Source organism: Electrophorus electricus, chromosome 13, assembly GCF_041902795.1.
Source record: "Electrophorus electricus isolate QZ-2024a chromosome 13, ASM4190279v1, whole genome shotgun sequence".
Taxonomy (NCBI): domain Eukaryota; kingdom Metazoa; phylum Chordata; class Actinopteri; order Gymnotiformes; family Gymnotidae; genus Electrophorus; species Electrophorus electricus.
The window spans coordinates 22,640,663-22,655,856 of NC_137509.1; the positions used below are offsets into that span (position 1 = coordinate 22,640,663).

The window sequence follows — 15,194 nt, forward strand, 5'->3', positions numbered from 1 at the left end:
TTTAGTACCAGGGAATAGCAGGTGCTGTAAGATTGTATTGCATCCCTTTAATTTATGTTCAAGCTATCATGTTCAAATTTGAAGTGCAGTGAATAATTAACTCAAACTATCTGTTAGCACCTGGGAATAGCAGATGCTGTAAGTTTTTTTTTGCATCACTTTCATTTACTCTCCAACTCACATGCCTGAATGTGAAGTGCAGTGATTCATCAAAAAACTGTCTGTTAGTGCCTCTGTATACCAGATGTTGTAAGCTTTTATTAAATCATTTAATTTACATTCAAGATAACATTCTAGAATGTCAAGTGCAGGGATTAAAAAAAAAAATTGTCAGATTGGTCTTTGATCATATTTGCTATGATTAGGCAATTTGAGTAAGTGTTTAAGGCTTACGGCCACACCAGCTTGAGAACCCCCAATCTCATCTGACCTTGGAAGCTAAGCAAGTTTGGGCCTGGATAGTACTGAGGTGGGACCCTACCTAGGAATACGAGTTGCTGTAAGCTTTTCTTGCATCACTTTAATTTACTTTCAAGCTGACATGCTCAAATGTGAATTGCAGTGATTAATAAAAAAAACTATCTGTTAGCACCTGGGAATAGCAGATGCTGTAAGTTTTTTTTGCATCACTTTCATTTACTCTCCAACTCACATGCCTGAATGTGAAGTGCAGTGATTCATCAAAAAACTGTCTGTTAGTGCCTCCGTATACCAGATGTTGTAAGCTTTTATTGCATCATTTAATTTACATTCAAGATAACATTCTAGAATGTCAAGTGCAGGGATTAATAAAAAAAATTGTCAGATTGGTCTTTGATCATATTTGCTATGATTAGGCAATTTGAGTAAGTGTTTAAGGCTTACGGCCACACCAGCTTGAGAACGGCCAATCTCATCTGACCTTGGAAGCAAAGCAAGTTTGGGCCTGGATAGTACTGAGGTGGGACCCTACCTAGGAATACCAGGTGCTGTAAGCTTTTCTTGCATCACTTTAATTTACTTTCAAGCTGACATGCTCAAATGTGAAGTGCAGTGATTAATAAAAAAAACTATCTGTTAGCACCTGGGAATAGCAGATGCTGTAAGTTTTTTTTGCATCACTTTCATTTACTCTCCAACTCACATGCCTGAAGTGAAGTGCAGTGATTCATCAAAAAACTATCTGTTAGCAGCTTGGACTACGAGATGCTGTAAGCTTCTCTTGCATCACTTTAATGTACTTTTAAGATGACATGCTAGGATGTGAAGTGCAGTGATTAATTAAAAAAGCTATCTGTTAGCACCTGGGAATAGCAGATGCTGTAAGTTTTTGTTGCATCACTTTAATTTAATCTGCAACTGACATGCTTGTATGTGAAGTGTACAGATTGAATAGAAATCTTTTAGTACCAGGGAATAGCAGGTGCTGTAAGATTTTATTGCATCCCTTTAATTTATGTTCAAGCCATCATGTTCAAATTTGAAGTGCAGTGAATAATTAAATCAAACTATCTGTTAGCACCTGGGAATAGCAGATGCTGTAAGTTTTTATTGCATCACTTTAATTTACTCTCCAACTGACATGCTTGAATGTGAAGTGCAGTGATTAATAAAAAAATTGTCTCGTATTGCCTCCGTATACCAGATGTTGTAAGCTTTTATTGCATCATTTAATTTACTTTCAAGATAACATTCTAGAATGTCAAGTGCAGGGATTAATAAAAAAAATAGTCAGATTGGTCTTTGATCATATTTGCTATGATTAGGCAATTTGACTAAGTGTTTAAGGCTTACTGCCACACCATCTTGAGAACGCCCAATTTCATCTGACCTTGGAAGCTAAGCAAGTTTGGGTCTGGATAGTACTGAGGTGGGACCCTAACTAGGAATACCAGGTGCTGTAAGCTTTTCTTGCATCACTTTAATTTACTTTCAAGCTGACATGCTCAAATGTGAAGTGCAGTGATTAATAAAAAAAACTATCTGTTAGCACATGGGAATAGCAGATGCTGTAAGTTTTTTTTGCATCACTTTCATTTACTCTCCAACTCACATGCCTGAATGTGAAGTGCAGTGATTCATCAAAAAACTATCTGTTAGCAGCTTGGACTACGAGATGCTGTAAGCTTCTCTTGCATCACTTTAATTTACTTTTAAGATGACATGCTAGGATGTGAAGTGCAGTGATTAATTAAAAAAAACTGTCTGTTAGCACCTGGGAATAGCAGATGCTGTAAGTTTTTGTTGCATCACTTTAATTTAATCTGCAACTGACATGCTTGTATGTGAAGTGTACAGATTAAATAGAAATCTTTTAGTACCAGGGAATAGCAGGTGCTGTAATATTTTATTGCATCCCTTTAATTTATGTTCAAGCTATCATGTTCAAATTTGAAGTGCAGTGATTAATTAAAAAAAACTGTCTGTTAGCACCTGGGAATAGCAGATGCTGTAAGTTTTTGTTGCATCACTTTAATTTAATCTGCAACTGACATGCTTGTATGTGAAGTGTACAGATTAAATAGAAATCTTTTAGTACCAGGGAATAGCAGGTGCTGTAAGATTTTATTGCATCCCTTTAATTTATGTTCAAGCTATCATGTTCAAATTTGAAGTGCAGTGAATAATTAAATCAAACTATCTGCTAGCACCTGGGAATAGCAGATGCTGTAAGTTTTTATTGCATCACTTTAATTTACTCTCCAACTGACATGCTTGAATGTGAAGTGCAGTGATTAATAAAAAAAACTGTCTGTTAGTGCCTCCGTATACCAGATGTTGTAAGATTTTATTGCATCATTTAATTTACTTTCAAGATAACATTCTAGAATGTCAAGTGCAGGGATTAATAAAAAAAATTGTCAGATTGGTCTTTGATCATATTTGCTATGATTAGGCAATTTGAGGAAGTCTTTAAGGCTTACGGCCACACCAGCTTGAGAACGCCCAATCTCATCTGACCTTGGAAGCTAAGTAAGTTTGGGCCTGGATAGTACTGAGGTGGGACCCTACCTAGGAATACCAGGTGCTGTAAGCTTTTCTTGCATCACTTTAATTTATTTTCAAGCTGACATGCTCAAATGTGAAGTGCAGTGATTAATAAAAAAAACTATCTGTTAGCACATGGGAATAGCAGATGCTGTAAGTTTTTTTTGCATCGCTTTCATTTACTCTCCAACTCACATTCCTGAATGTGAAGTGCAGTGATTCATCAAAAAACTATCTGTTAGCAGCTTGGACTACGAGATGCTGTAAGCTTCTCTTGCATCACTTTAATTTACTTTTAAGATGACATGCTAGGATGTGAAGTGCAGTGATTAATTAAAAAAAACTATCTGTTAGCACCTGGGAATAGCAGATGCTGTAAGTTTTTGTTGCATCACTTTAATTTAATCTGCAACTGACATGCTTGTATGTGAAGTGTACAGATTAAATAGAAATCTTTTAGTAACAGGGAATAGCAGGTGCTGTAAGATTTTATTGCATCCCTTTAATTTATGTTCAAGCTATCATGTTCAAATTTGAAGTGCAGTGAATGATTAAATCAAACTATCTGCTAGCACCTAGGAATAGCAGATGCTGTAAGTTTTTATTGCATCACTTTAATTTACTCTCCAACTGACATGCTTGAATGTGAAGTGCAGTGATTAATAAAAAAACTGTCTGTTAGTGCCTCCGTATACCAGATGTTGTAAGCTTTTATTGCATCATTTAATTTACTTTCAAGATAACATTCTACAATGTCAAGTGCAGGGATTAATAACAAAAATTGTCAGATTGGTCTTTGATCATATTTGCTATGATTAGGCAATTTGAGTAAGTGTTTAAGGCTTATGGCCACACCAGCTTGAGAACGACCAGTCTCGTCTGACCTTGGAAGCGAAACAAGTTTGGGCCTGGATAGTACTGAGGTGGGACCCTATCTAGGAATACCAGGTGCTGTAAGCTTTTCTTGCATCACTTTAATTTACTTTCAAGATGACATGCTAGGATGTGAAGTTCAGTGATTAATTAAAAAAACTATCTGTTAGCACATGGGAATAGCAGATGCTGTAAGTTTTTTTTGCATCACTTTCATTTACTCTCCAACTCACATGCCTGAATGTGAAGTGCAGTGATTCATCAAAAAACTATCTGTTAGCAGCTTGGACTACGAGATGCTGTAAGCTTCTCTTGCATCACTTTAATTTACTTTTAAGATGACATGCTAGGATGTGAAGTGCAGTGATTAATTAAAAAAAACTGTCTGTTAGCACCTGGGAATAGCAGATGCTGTAAGTTTTTGTTGCATCACTTTAATTTAATCTGCAACTGACATGCTTGTTTGTGAAGTGTACAGATTAAATAGAAATCTTTTAGTACCAGGGAATAGCAGGTGCTGTAAGATTTTATTGCATCCCTTTAATTTATGTTCAAGCTATCATGTTCAAATTTGAAGTGCAGTGAATAATTAAATCAAACTATCTGCTAGCACCTGGGAATAGCAGATGCTGTAAGTTTTTATTGCATCACTTTAATTTACTCTCCAACTGACATGCTTGAATGTGAAGTGCAGTGATTAATAAAAAAACTGTCTGTTAGTGCCTCCGTATACCAGATGTTGTAAGATTTTATTGCATCATTTAATTTACTTTCAAGATAACATTCTAGAATGTCAAGTGCAGGGATTAATAAAAAAAATTGTCAGATTGGTCTTTGATCATATTTGCTATGATTAGGCAATTTGAGGAAGCTTTTAAGGCTTACGGCCACACCAGCTTGAGAACGCCCAATCTCATCTGACCTTGGAAGCTAAGTAAGTTTGGGCCTGGATAGTACTAAGGTGGGACCCTATCTAGGAATACCAGGTGCTGAAAGCTTTTCTTGCATCACTTTAATTTACTTTCAAGATGACATGCTCAAATGTGAAGTGCAGTGATTAATAAAAAAAACTATCTGTTAGCACCTGGGAATAGCAGATGGTGTAAGATTTTTTCCATCACTTTCATTTACTCTCCAACTCACATGCCTGAATGTGAAGTGCAGTGATTCATCAAAAAACTATCTGTTAGCACCTTGGACTACGAGATTCTGTAAGCTTATCTTGCATCACTTTAATTTACTGTCAAGATGACATGCTAGGATGTGAAATGCAGTGATTAATTAAAAAAACTATCTGTTAGCACCTGGGAATAGCAGATGCTGTAAATTTTTGTTGCATCACTTTAATTTAATCTGCAATTGACAAGCTTGTATGTGAAGTGTACAGATTAAATAGAAACATTTTAGTACCAAGGAATAGCAGGTGCTGTAAGATTGTATTGCATCCCTTTAATTTATGTTCAAGCTATCATGTTCAAATTTGAAGTGCAGTGAATAATTAAATCAAACTATCTGCTAGCACCTGGGAATAGCAGATGCTGTAAGTTTTTATTGCATCACTTTAATTTACTCTCCAACTGACATGCTTGAATGTGAAGTGCAGTGATTAATAAAAAAACTGTCTGTTAGTGCCTCCGTATACCAGATGTTGTAAGCTTTTATTGCATCATTTAATTTACTTTCAAGATAACATTCTACAATGTCAAGTGCAGGGATTAATAAAAAGAATTGTCAGATTGGTCTTTGATCATATTTACTATGATTAGGCAATTTGAGTAAGTGTTTAAGGCTTACGGCCACACCAGTTTAAGAACGCCCAATCTCATCTGACCTTGGAAGCTAAGCAAGTTTGGGCCTGGATAGTACTAAGGTGGGACCCTACCTAGGAATACCAGGTGCTGTAAGCTTTTCTTGCATCACTTTAATATACTTACAAGCTGACATGCTCAAATGTGAAGTGCAGTGATTAATAAAAAAAACTATCTGTTAGCACCTGGGAATAGCATATGCTGTAAGTTTTTTTTGCATCACTTTCATTTACTCTCCAACTCACATGCCTGAATGTGAAGTGCAGTGATTCATCAAAAAACTATCTGTTAGCAGCTTGGACTACGAGATGCTGTAAGCTTCTCTTGCATCACTTTAATTTACTTTTAAGATGACATGCTAGGATGTGAAGTGCAGTGATTAATTAAAAAAAACTATCTGTTAGCACCTGGGAATAGCAGATGCTGTAAGTTTTTGTTGCATCACTTTAATTTAATCTGCAACTGACATGCTTGTATGTGAAGTGTACAGATTAAATAGAAATCTTTTAGTACCAGGGAATAGCAGGTGCTGTAAGATTTTATTGCATCCCTTTAATTTATGTTCAAGCTATCATGTTCAAATTTGAAGTGCAGTGAATAATTAAATCAAACTATCTGCTAGCACCTAGGAATAGCAGATGCTGTAAGTTTTTATTGCATCACTTTAATTTACTCTCCAACTGACATGCTTGAATGTGAAGTGCAGTGATTAATAAAAAAAAACTGTCTGTTAGTGCCTCTGTATACCAGATGTTGTAAGCTTTTATTGCATCATTTAATTTACTTTCAAGATAACATTCTACAATGTCAAGTGCAGGGATTAATAAAAAAAATTGTCAGATTGGTCTTTGATCATATTTGCTATGATTAGGCAATTTGAGTAAGTGTTTAAGACTTACGGCCACACCAGCTTGAGAACGCCCAATCTCATCTGACCTTGGAAGCTGAACAACTTTGGGCCTGGATAGTACTGAGGTGGGACCCTACCTAGGAATTCCAGGTGCTGTAAGCTTTTCTTGCATCACTTTAATTTACTTTCAAGATGACATGCTCAAATGTGAAGTGCAGTGATTAATAAAAAAAACTATCTGTTAGCACATGGGAATAGCAGATGCTGTAAGTTTTTTTTGCATCACTTTCATTTACTCTCCAACTCACATGCCTGAATGTGAAGTGCAGTGATTCATCAAAAAACTATCTGTTAGCAGCTTGGACTACGAGATGCTGTAAGCTTATCTTGCATCACTTTAATTTACTGTCAAGATGACATGCTAGGATGTGAAATGCAGTGATTAATTAAAAAAACTATCTGTTAGCACCTGGGAATAGCAGATGCTGTAAGTTTTTGTTGCATCACTTTAATTTAATCTGCAACTGACATGCTTGTATGTGAAGTGTACAGATTAAATAGAAATCTTTTAGTACCAGGGAATAGCAGGTGCTGTAAGATTTTATTGCATCCCTTTAATTTATGTTCAAGCTATCATGTTCAAATTTGAAGTGCAGTGAATAATTAAATCAAACTATCTGCTAGCACCTGGGAATAGCAGATGCTGTAAGTTTTTATTGCATCACTTTAATTTACTCTCCAACTGACATGCTTGAATGTGAAGTGCAGTGATTAATAAAAAAAAACTGTCTGTTAGTGCCTCTGTATACCAGATGTTGTAAGCTTTTATTGCATCATTTAATTTACTTTCAAGATAACATTCTACAATGTCAAGTGCAGGGATTAATAAAAAAAAATTGTCAGATTGGTCTTTGATCATAATTGCTATGATTAGGCAATTTGAGTAAGTGTTTAAGACTTACGGCCACACCAGCTTGAGAACGTCCAATCTCATCTGACCTTGGAAGCTGAACAACTTTGGGCCTGGATAGTACTGAGGTGGGACCCTACCTAGGAATTCCAGGTGCTGTAAGCTTTTCTTGCATCACTTTAATTTACTTTCAAGCTGACATGCTCAAATGTGAAGTGCAGTGATTAATAAAAAAAACTATCTGTTAGCACATGGGAATAGCAAATGCTGTAAGTTTTTTTTGCATCACTTTCACTTACTCTCCAACTCACATGCCTGAATGTGAAGTGCAGTGATTCATCCAAAAACTATCTGTTAGCAGCTTGGACTACGAGATGCTGTAAGCTTCTCTTGCATCACTTTAATTTACTTTTAAGATGACATGCTAGGATGTGAAATGCAGTGATTAATTAAAAAAACTATCTGTTAGCACCTGGGAATAGCAGATGCTGTAAATTTTTGTTGCATCACTTTAATTTAATCTGCAACTGACATGCTTGTATGTGAAGTGTACAGATTAAATAGAAATCTTTTAGTACCAGGGAATAGCAGGTGCTGTAAGATTGTATTGCATCCCTTTAATTTATGTTCAAGCTATCATGTTCAAATTTGAAGTGCAGTGAATAATTAAATCAAACTATCTGCTAGCACCTAGGAATAGCAGATGCTGTAAGTTTTTATTGCATCACTTTAATTTACTCTCCAACTGACATGCTTGAATGTGAAGTGCAGTGATTAATAAAAAAAAACTGTCTGTTAGTGCCTCTGTATACCAGATGTTGTAAGCTTTTATTGCATCATTTAATTTACTTTCAAGATAACATTCTACAATGTCAAGTGCAGGGATTAATAAAAAAAATTGTCAGATTGGTCTTTGATCATATTTGCTATGATTAGGCAATTTGAGTAAGTGTTTAAGACTTACGGCCACACCAGCTTGAGAACGCCCAATCTCATCTGACCTTGGAAGCTGAACAACTTTGGGCCTGGATAGTACTGAGGTGGGACCCTACCTAGGAATTCCAGGTGCTGTAAGCTTTTCTTGCATCACTTTAATTTACTTTCAAGATGACATGCTCAAATGTGAAGTGCAGTGATTAATAAAAAAAACTATCTGTTAGCACATGGGAATAGCAGATGCTGTAAGTTTTTTTTGCATCACTTTCATTTACTCTCCAACTCACATGCCTGAATGTGAAGTGCAGTGATTCATCAAAAAACTATCTGTTAGCAGCTTGGACTACGAGATGCTGTAAGCTTATCTTGCATCACTTTAATTTACTGTCAAGATGACATGCTAGGATGTGAAATGCAGTGATTAATTAAAAAAACTATCTGTTAGCACCTGGGAATAGCAGATGCTGTAAGTTTTTGTTGCATCACTTTAATTTAATCTGCAACTGACATGCTTGTATGTGAAGTGTACAGATTAAATAGAAATCTTTTAGTACCAGGGAATAGCAGGTGCTGTAAGATTTTATTGCATCCCTTTAATTTATGTTCAAGCTATCATGTTCAAATTTGAAGTGCAGTGAATAATTAAATCAAACTATCTGCTAGCACCTGGGAATAGCAGATGCTGTAAGTTTTTATTGCATCACTTTAATTTACTCTCCAACTGACATGCTTGAATGTGAAGTGCAGTGATTAATAAAAAAAAACTGTCTGTTAGTGCCTCTGTATACCAGATGTTGTAAGCTTTTATTGCATCATTTAATTTACTTTCAAGATAACATTCTACAATGTCAAGTGCAGGGATTAATAAAAAAAAATTGTCAGATTGGTCTTTGATCATAATTGCTATGATTAGGCAATTTGAGTAAGTGTTTAAGACTTACGGCCACACCAGCTTGAGAACGTCCAATCTCATCTGACCTTGGAAGCTGAACAACTTTGGGCCTGGATAGTACTGAGGTGGGACCCTACCTAGGAATTCCAGGTGCTGTAAGCTTTTCTTGCATCACTTTAATTTACTTTCAAGCTGACATGCTCAAATGTGAAGTGCAGTGATTAATAAAAAAAACTATCTGTTAGCACATGGGAATAGCAAATGCTGTAAGTTTTTTTTGCATCACTTTCACTTACTCTCCAACTCACATGCCTGAATGTGAAGTGCAGTGATTCATCCAAAAACTATCTGTTAGCAGCTTGGACTACGAGATGCTGTAAGCTTCTCTTGCATCACTTTAATTTACTTTTAAGATGACATGCTAGGATGTGAAATGCAGTGATTAATTAAAAAAACTATCTGTTAGCACCTGGGAATAGCAGATGCTGTAAATTTTTGTTGCATCACTTTAATTTAATCTGCAACTGACATGCTTGTATGTGAAGTGTACAGATTAAATAGAAATCTTTTAGTACCAGGGAATAGCAGGTGCTGTAAGATTTTATTGCATCCCTTTAATTTATGTTCAAGCTATCATGTTCAAATTTGAAGTGCAGTGAATAATTAAATCAAACTATCTGCTAGCACCTAGGAATAGCAGATGCTGTAAGTTTTTATTGCATCACTTTAATTTACTCTCCAACTGACATGCTTGAATGTGAAGAGCAGTGATTAATAAAAAAAAACTGTCTGTTAGTGCCTCTGTATACCAGATGTTGTAAGCTTTTATTGCATCATTTAATTTACTTTCAAGATAACATTCTACAATGTCAAGTGCAGGGATTAATAAAAAGAATTGTCAGATTGGTCTTTGATCATATTTACTATGATTAGGCAATTTGAGTACGTGTTTAAGGCTTACGGCCACACCAGCTTGAGAACGCCCAATCTCATGTGACCTTGGAAGCTAAGCAAGTTTGGGCCTGCATAGTAATAAGGTGGGACCCTACCTAGGAATACCAGGTGCTGTAAGCTTTTCTTGCATCACTTTAATTTACTTTCAAGATGACATGCTCAAATGTGAAGTGCAGTGATTAATAAAAAAAACCATCTGTTAGCACCTGGGAATAGCAGATGGTGTAAGATTTTTTGCATCACTTTCATTTACTCTCCAACTCACATGCCTGAATGTGAAGTGCAGTGATTCATCAAAAAACTATCTGTTAGCACCTTGGACTACGAGATTCTGTAAGCTTATCTTGCATCACTTTAATTTACTGTCAAGATGACATGCTAGGATGTGAAATGCAGTGATTAATTAAAAAAACTATCTGTTAGCACCTGGGAATAGCAGATGCTGTAAATTTTTGTTGCATCACTTTAATTTAATCTGCAATTGACAAGCTTGTATGTGAAGTGTACAGATTAAATAGAAACATTTTAGTACCAGGGAATAGCAGGTGCTGTAAGATTGTATTGCATCCCTTTAATTTATGTTCAAGCTATCATGTTCAAATTTGAAGTGCAGTGAATAATTAAATCAAACTATCTGCTAGCACCTGGGAATAGCAGATGCTGTAAGTTTTTATTGCATCACTTTAATTTACTCTCCAACTGACATGCTTGAATGTGAAGTGCAGTGATTAATAAAAAAACTGTCTGTTAGTGCCTCCGTATACCAGATGTTGTAAGCTTTTATTGCATAATTTAATTTACTTTCAAGATAACATTCTACAATGTCAAGTGCAGGGATTAATAAAAAGAATTGTCAGATTGGTCTTTGATCATATTTACTATGATTAGGCAATTTGAGTAAGTGTTTAAGGCTTACGGCCACACCAGTTTGAGAACGCCCAATCTCATCTGACCTTGGAAGCTAAGCAAGTTTGGGCCTGGATAGTACTAAGGTGGGACCCTACCTAGGAATACCAGGTGCTGTTAGCTTTTCTTGCATCACTTTAATATACTTACAAGCTGAAATGCTCAAATGTGAAGTGCAGTGATTAATAAAAAAAACTATCTGTTAGCACCTGGGAATAGCATATGCTGTAAGTTTTTTTTGCATCACTTTCATTTACTCTCCAACTCACATGCCTGAATGTGAAGTGCAGTGATTCATCAAAAAACTATCTGTTAGCAGCTTGGACTACGAGATGCTGTAAGCTTCTCTTGCATCACTTTAATTTACTTTTAAGATGACATGCTAGGATGTGAAGTGCAGTGATTAATTAAAAAAAACTATCTGTTAGCACCTGGGAATAGCAGATGTTGTAAGTTTTTGTTGCATCACTTTAATTTAATCTGCAACTGACATGCTTGTATGTGAAGTGTACAGATTAAATAGTAATCTTTTAGTACCAGGGAATAGCAGGTGCTGTAAGATTTTATTGCATCCCTTTAATTTATGTTCAAGCTATCATGTTCAAATTTGAAGTGCAGTGAATAATTAAATCAAACTATCTGCTAGCACCTGGGAATAGCAGATGCTGTAAGTTTTTATTGCATCACTTTAATTTACTCTCCAACTGACATGCTTGAATGTGAAGTGCAGTGATTAATAAAAAAACTGTCTGGTAGTGCCTCCGTATACCAGATTTTGTAAGCTGTTATTGAATCATTTAATTTACTTTCAAGATAACATTCTAGAATGGCAAGTGCAGGGATTAATAAAAAAAATTGTCAGATTGGTCTTTGATCATATTTGCTATGATTAGGCAATTTGAGTAAGTGTTTAAGGCTTACGTCCACACCAGCTTGAGAATGCCCAATCTCATCTGACCTTGGAAGCTAAGCAAGTTTGGGCCTGGATAGTCCTAAGGTGGGACCCTACCTAGGAATACCAGGTGCTGTAAGCTTTTCTTGCATCACTTTAATTTACTTTCAAGCTGACATGCTCAAATGTGAAGTGCAGTGATTAATAAAAAAAACTATCTGTTAGCACCTGGGAATAGCATATGCTGTAAGTTTTTTTTGCATCACTTTCATTTACTCTCCAACTCACATGCCTGAATGTGAAGTGCAGTGATTCATCAAAAAACTATCTGTTAGCAGCTTGGACTACGAGATGCTGTAAGCTTCTCTGGCATCACTTTAATTTACTTTTAAGATGACATGCTAGGATGTGAAATGTAGTGATTAATTAAAAAAACTATCTGTTAGCACCTGGGAATAGCAGATGCTGTAAGTTTTTGTTGCATCACTTTAATTTAATCTGCAACTGACATGCTTGTATGTGAAGTCTACAGATTAACTAGAAATCTTTTAGTACCAGGGAATAGCAGGTGCTGTAAGATTGTATTGCATCCCTTTAATTTATGTTCAAGCTATCATGTTCAAATTTGAAGTGCAGTGAATAATTAACTCAAACTATCTGTTAGCACCTGGGAGTAGCAGATGCTGTAAGTTTTTTTTGCATCACTTTCATTTACTCTCGAACTCACATGCCTGAATGTGAAGTGCAGTGATTCATCAAAAAACTGTCTGTTAGTGCCTCTGTATACCAGATGTTGTAAGCTTTTATTGCATCATTTAATTTACATTCAAGATAACATTCTAGAATGTCAAGTGCAGGGATTAAAAAAAAATTTGTCAGATTGGTCTTTGATCATATTTGCTATGATTAGGCAATTTGAGTAAGCGTATAAGACTTACGGCCACACCACCTTGAGAAATCCCAATCTCATCTGACCTTGGAAGCTAAGCAAGTTTGGGCCTGGATAGTACTGAGGTGGGACCCTACCTAGGAATACCAGGTGCTGTAAGCTTTTCTTGCATCACTTTAATTTACTTTCAAGCTGACATGTTCAAATGTGAAGTGCAGTGATTAATAAAAAAAACTATCTGTTAGCACCTGGGAATAGCCGATGCTGTAAGTTTTTTTTGCATCACTTTCATTTACTCTCCAACTCACATGCCTGAATGTGAAGTGCAGTGATTCATCAAAAAACTATCTGTTAGCACCTGGGAATAGCAGATGCTGTACGTTTTTTTTTGCATCACTTTCATTTACTCTCCAACTCACATGCCTGAATGTGAAGTGCAGTGATTCATCTGTTAGCACCTTGGACTACGAGATGCTGTAAGCTTCTCTTGCATCACTTTAATTTACTGTCAAGATGACATGCTAGGATGTGAAATGCAGTGATTAATTAAAAAAACTATCTGTTAGCACCTGGGAATAGCAGATGCTGTAAGTTTTTGTTGCATCACTTTAATTTAATCTGCAACTGACAAGCTTGTATGTGAAGTGTACAGATTAAATAGAAATCTTTTAGTACCAGGGAATAGCAGGTGCTGTAAGATTGTATTGCATCCCTTTAATTTATGTTCAAGCTATCATGTTCAAATTTGAAGTGCAGTGAATAATTAACTCAAACTATCTGTTAGCACCTGGGAATAGCAGATGCTGTAAGTTTTTTTTTGCATCACTTTCATTTACTCTCCAACTCACATGCCTGAATGTGAAGTGCAGTGATTCATCAAAAAACTGTCTGTTAGTGCCTCTGTATACCAGATGTTGTAAGCTTTTATTAAATCATTTAATTTACATTCAAGATAACATTCTAGAATGTCAAGTGCAGGGATTAAAAAAAAAAATTGTCAGATTGGTCTTTGATCATATTTGCTATGATTAGGCAATTTGAGTAAGTGTTTAAGGCTTACGGCCACACCAGCTTGAGAACCCCCAATCTCATCTGACCTTGGAAGCTAAGCAAGTTTGGGCCTGGATAGTACTGAGGTGGGACCCTACCTAGGAATACGAGTTGCTGTAAGCTTTTCTTGCATCACTTTAATTTACTTTCAAGCTGACATGCTCAAATGTGAATTGCAGTGATTAATAAAAAAAACTATCTGTTAGCACCTGGGAATAGCAGATGCTGTAAGTTTTTTTTGCATCACTTTCATTTACTCTCCAACTCACATGCCTGAATGTGAAGTGCAGTGATTCATCAAAAAACTGTCTGTTAGTGCCTCCGTATACCAGATGTTGTAAGCTTTTATTGCATCATTTAATTTACATTCAAGATAACATTCTAGAATGTCAAGTGCAGGGATTAATAAAAAAAATTGTCAGATTGGTCTTTGATCATATTTGCTATGATTAGGCAATTTGAGTAAGTGTTTAAGGCTTACGGCCACACCAGCTTGAGAACGGCCAATCTCATCTGACCTTGGAAGCAAAGCAAGTTTGGGCCTGGATAGTACTGAGGTGGGACCCTACCTAGGAATACCAGGTGCTGTAAGCTTTTCTTGCATCACTTTAATTTACTTTCAAGCTGACATGCTCAAATGTGAAGTGCAGTGATTAATAAAAAAAACTATCTGTTAGCACCTGGGAATAGCAGATGCTGTAAGTTTTTTTTGCATCACTTTCATTTACTCTCCAACTCACATGCCTGAAGTGAAGTGCAGTGATTCATCAAAAAACTATCTGTTAGCACCTTGGACTACGAGATGCTGTAAGCTTCTCTTGCATCACTTTAATTTACTGTCAAGATGACATGTTAGGATGTGAAATGCAGTGATTAATTAAAAAAACTATCTGTTAGCACCAGGGAATAGCAGATGCTGTAAGTTTTTGTTGCATCACTTTAATTTAATCTGCAGCTGACAAGCTTGTATGTGAAGTGTACAGATTAAATAGAAATCTTTTAGTACCAGGGAATAGCAGGTGCTGTAAGATTGTATTGCATCCCTTTAATTTATGTTCAAGCTATCATGTTCAAATTTGAAGTGCAGTGAATAATTAACTCAAACTATCTGTTAGCACCTGGGAATAGCAGATGCTGTAAGTTTTTTTTTGCATCACTTTCATTTACTCTCCAACTCACATGCCTGAATGTGAAGTGCAGTGATTCATCAAAAAACTGTCTGTTAGTGCCTCTGTATACCAGATGTTGTAAGCTTTTATTAAATCAT

At 36.0% G+C, this 15,194-nt stretch overlaps 17 pseudogenes; all 17 read left to right on the forward strand.

Moving 5' to 3' along the window:
• Positions 1 to 387: 387 nt before the first annotated feature.
• On the forward strand, positions 388 to 506 carry LOC145650842 (5S ribosomal RNA; annotated as a pseudogene).
• A 352-nt stretch (positions 507 to 858) lies between these two features.
• On the forward strand, positions 859 to 977 carry LOC145649726 (5S ribosomal RNA; annotated as a pseudogene).
• A 790-nt stretch (positions 978 to 1,767) lies between these two features.
• LOC145644120 (5S ribosomal RNA) lies at positions 1,768 to 1,886 on the forward strand (annotated as a pseudogene).
• Positions 1,887 to 2,897: 1,011 nt separating this feature from the next.
• Positions 2,898 to 3,016, forward strand: LOC145647749 (5S ribosomal RNA; annotated as a pseudogene).
• A 792-nt stretch (positions 3,017 to 3,808) lies between these two features.
• Positions 3,809 to 3,927, forward strand: LOC145644541 (5S ribosomal RNA; annotated as a pseudogene).
• Positions 3,928 to 4,719: 792 nt separating this feature from the next.
• On the forward strand, positions 4,720 to 4,838 carry LOC145650048 (5S ribosomal RNA; annotated as a pseudogene).
• Positions 4,839 to 5,628: 790 nt separating this feature from the next.
• Positions 5,629 to 5,747, forward strand: LOC145649013 (5S ribosomal RNA; annotated as a pseudogene).
• A 794-nt stretch (positions 5,748 to 6,541) lies between these two features.
• Positions 6,542 to 6,660, forward strand: LOC145644345 (5S ribosomal RNA; annotated as a pseudogene).
• A 794-nt stretch (positions 6,661 to 7,454) lies between these two features.
• Positions 7,455 to 7,573, forward strand: LOC145645092 (5S ribosomal RNA; annotated as a pseudogene).
• A 793-nt stretch (positions 7,574 to 8,366) lies between these two features.
• On the forward strand, positions 8,367 to 8,485 carry LOC145644346 (5S ribosomal RNA; annotated as a pseudogene).
• Positions 8,486 to 9,279: 794 nt separating this feature from the next.
• Positions 9,280 to 9,398, forward strand: LOC145645094 (5S ribosomal RNA; annotated as a pseudogene).
• A 793-nt stretch (positions 9,399 to 10,191) lies between these two features.
• On the forward strand, positions 10,192 to 10,310 carry LOC145650876 (5S ribosomal RNA; annotated as a pseudogene).
• Positions 10,311 to 11,100: 790 nt separating this feature from the next.
• On the forward strand, positions 11,101 to 11,219 carry LOC145648730 (5S ribosomal RNA; annotated as a pseudogene).
• A 792-nt stretch (positions 11,220 to 12,011) lies between these two features.
• LOC145650744 (5S ribosomal RNA) lies at positions 12,012 to 12,130 on the forward strand (annotated as a pseudogene).
• Positions 12,131 to 12,920: 790 nt separating this feature from the next.
• On the forward strand, positions 12,921 to 13,039 carry LOC145650662 (5S ribosomal RNA; annotated as a pseudogene).
• An 892-nt stretch (positions 13,040 to 13,931) lies between these two features.
• Positions 13,932 to 14,050, forward strand: LOC145650843 (5S ribosomal RNA; annotated as a pseudogene).
• Positions 14,051 to 14,402: 352 nt separating this feature from the next.
• LOC145649728 (5S ribosomal RNA) lies at positions 14,403 to 14,521 on the forward strand (annotated as a pseudogene).
• The last annotated feature ends 673 nt before the right edge of the window (positions 14,522 to 15,194 follow it).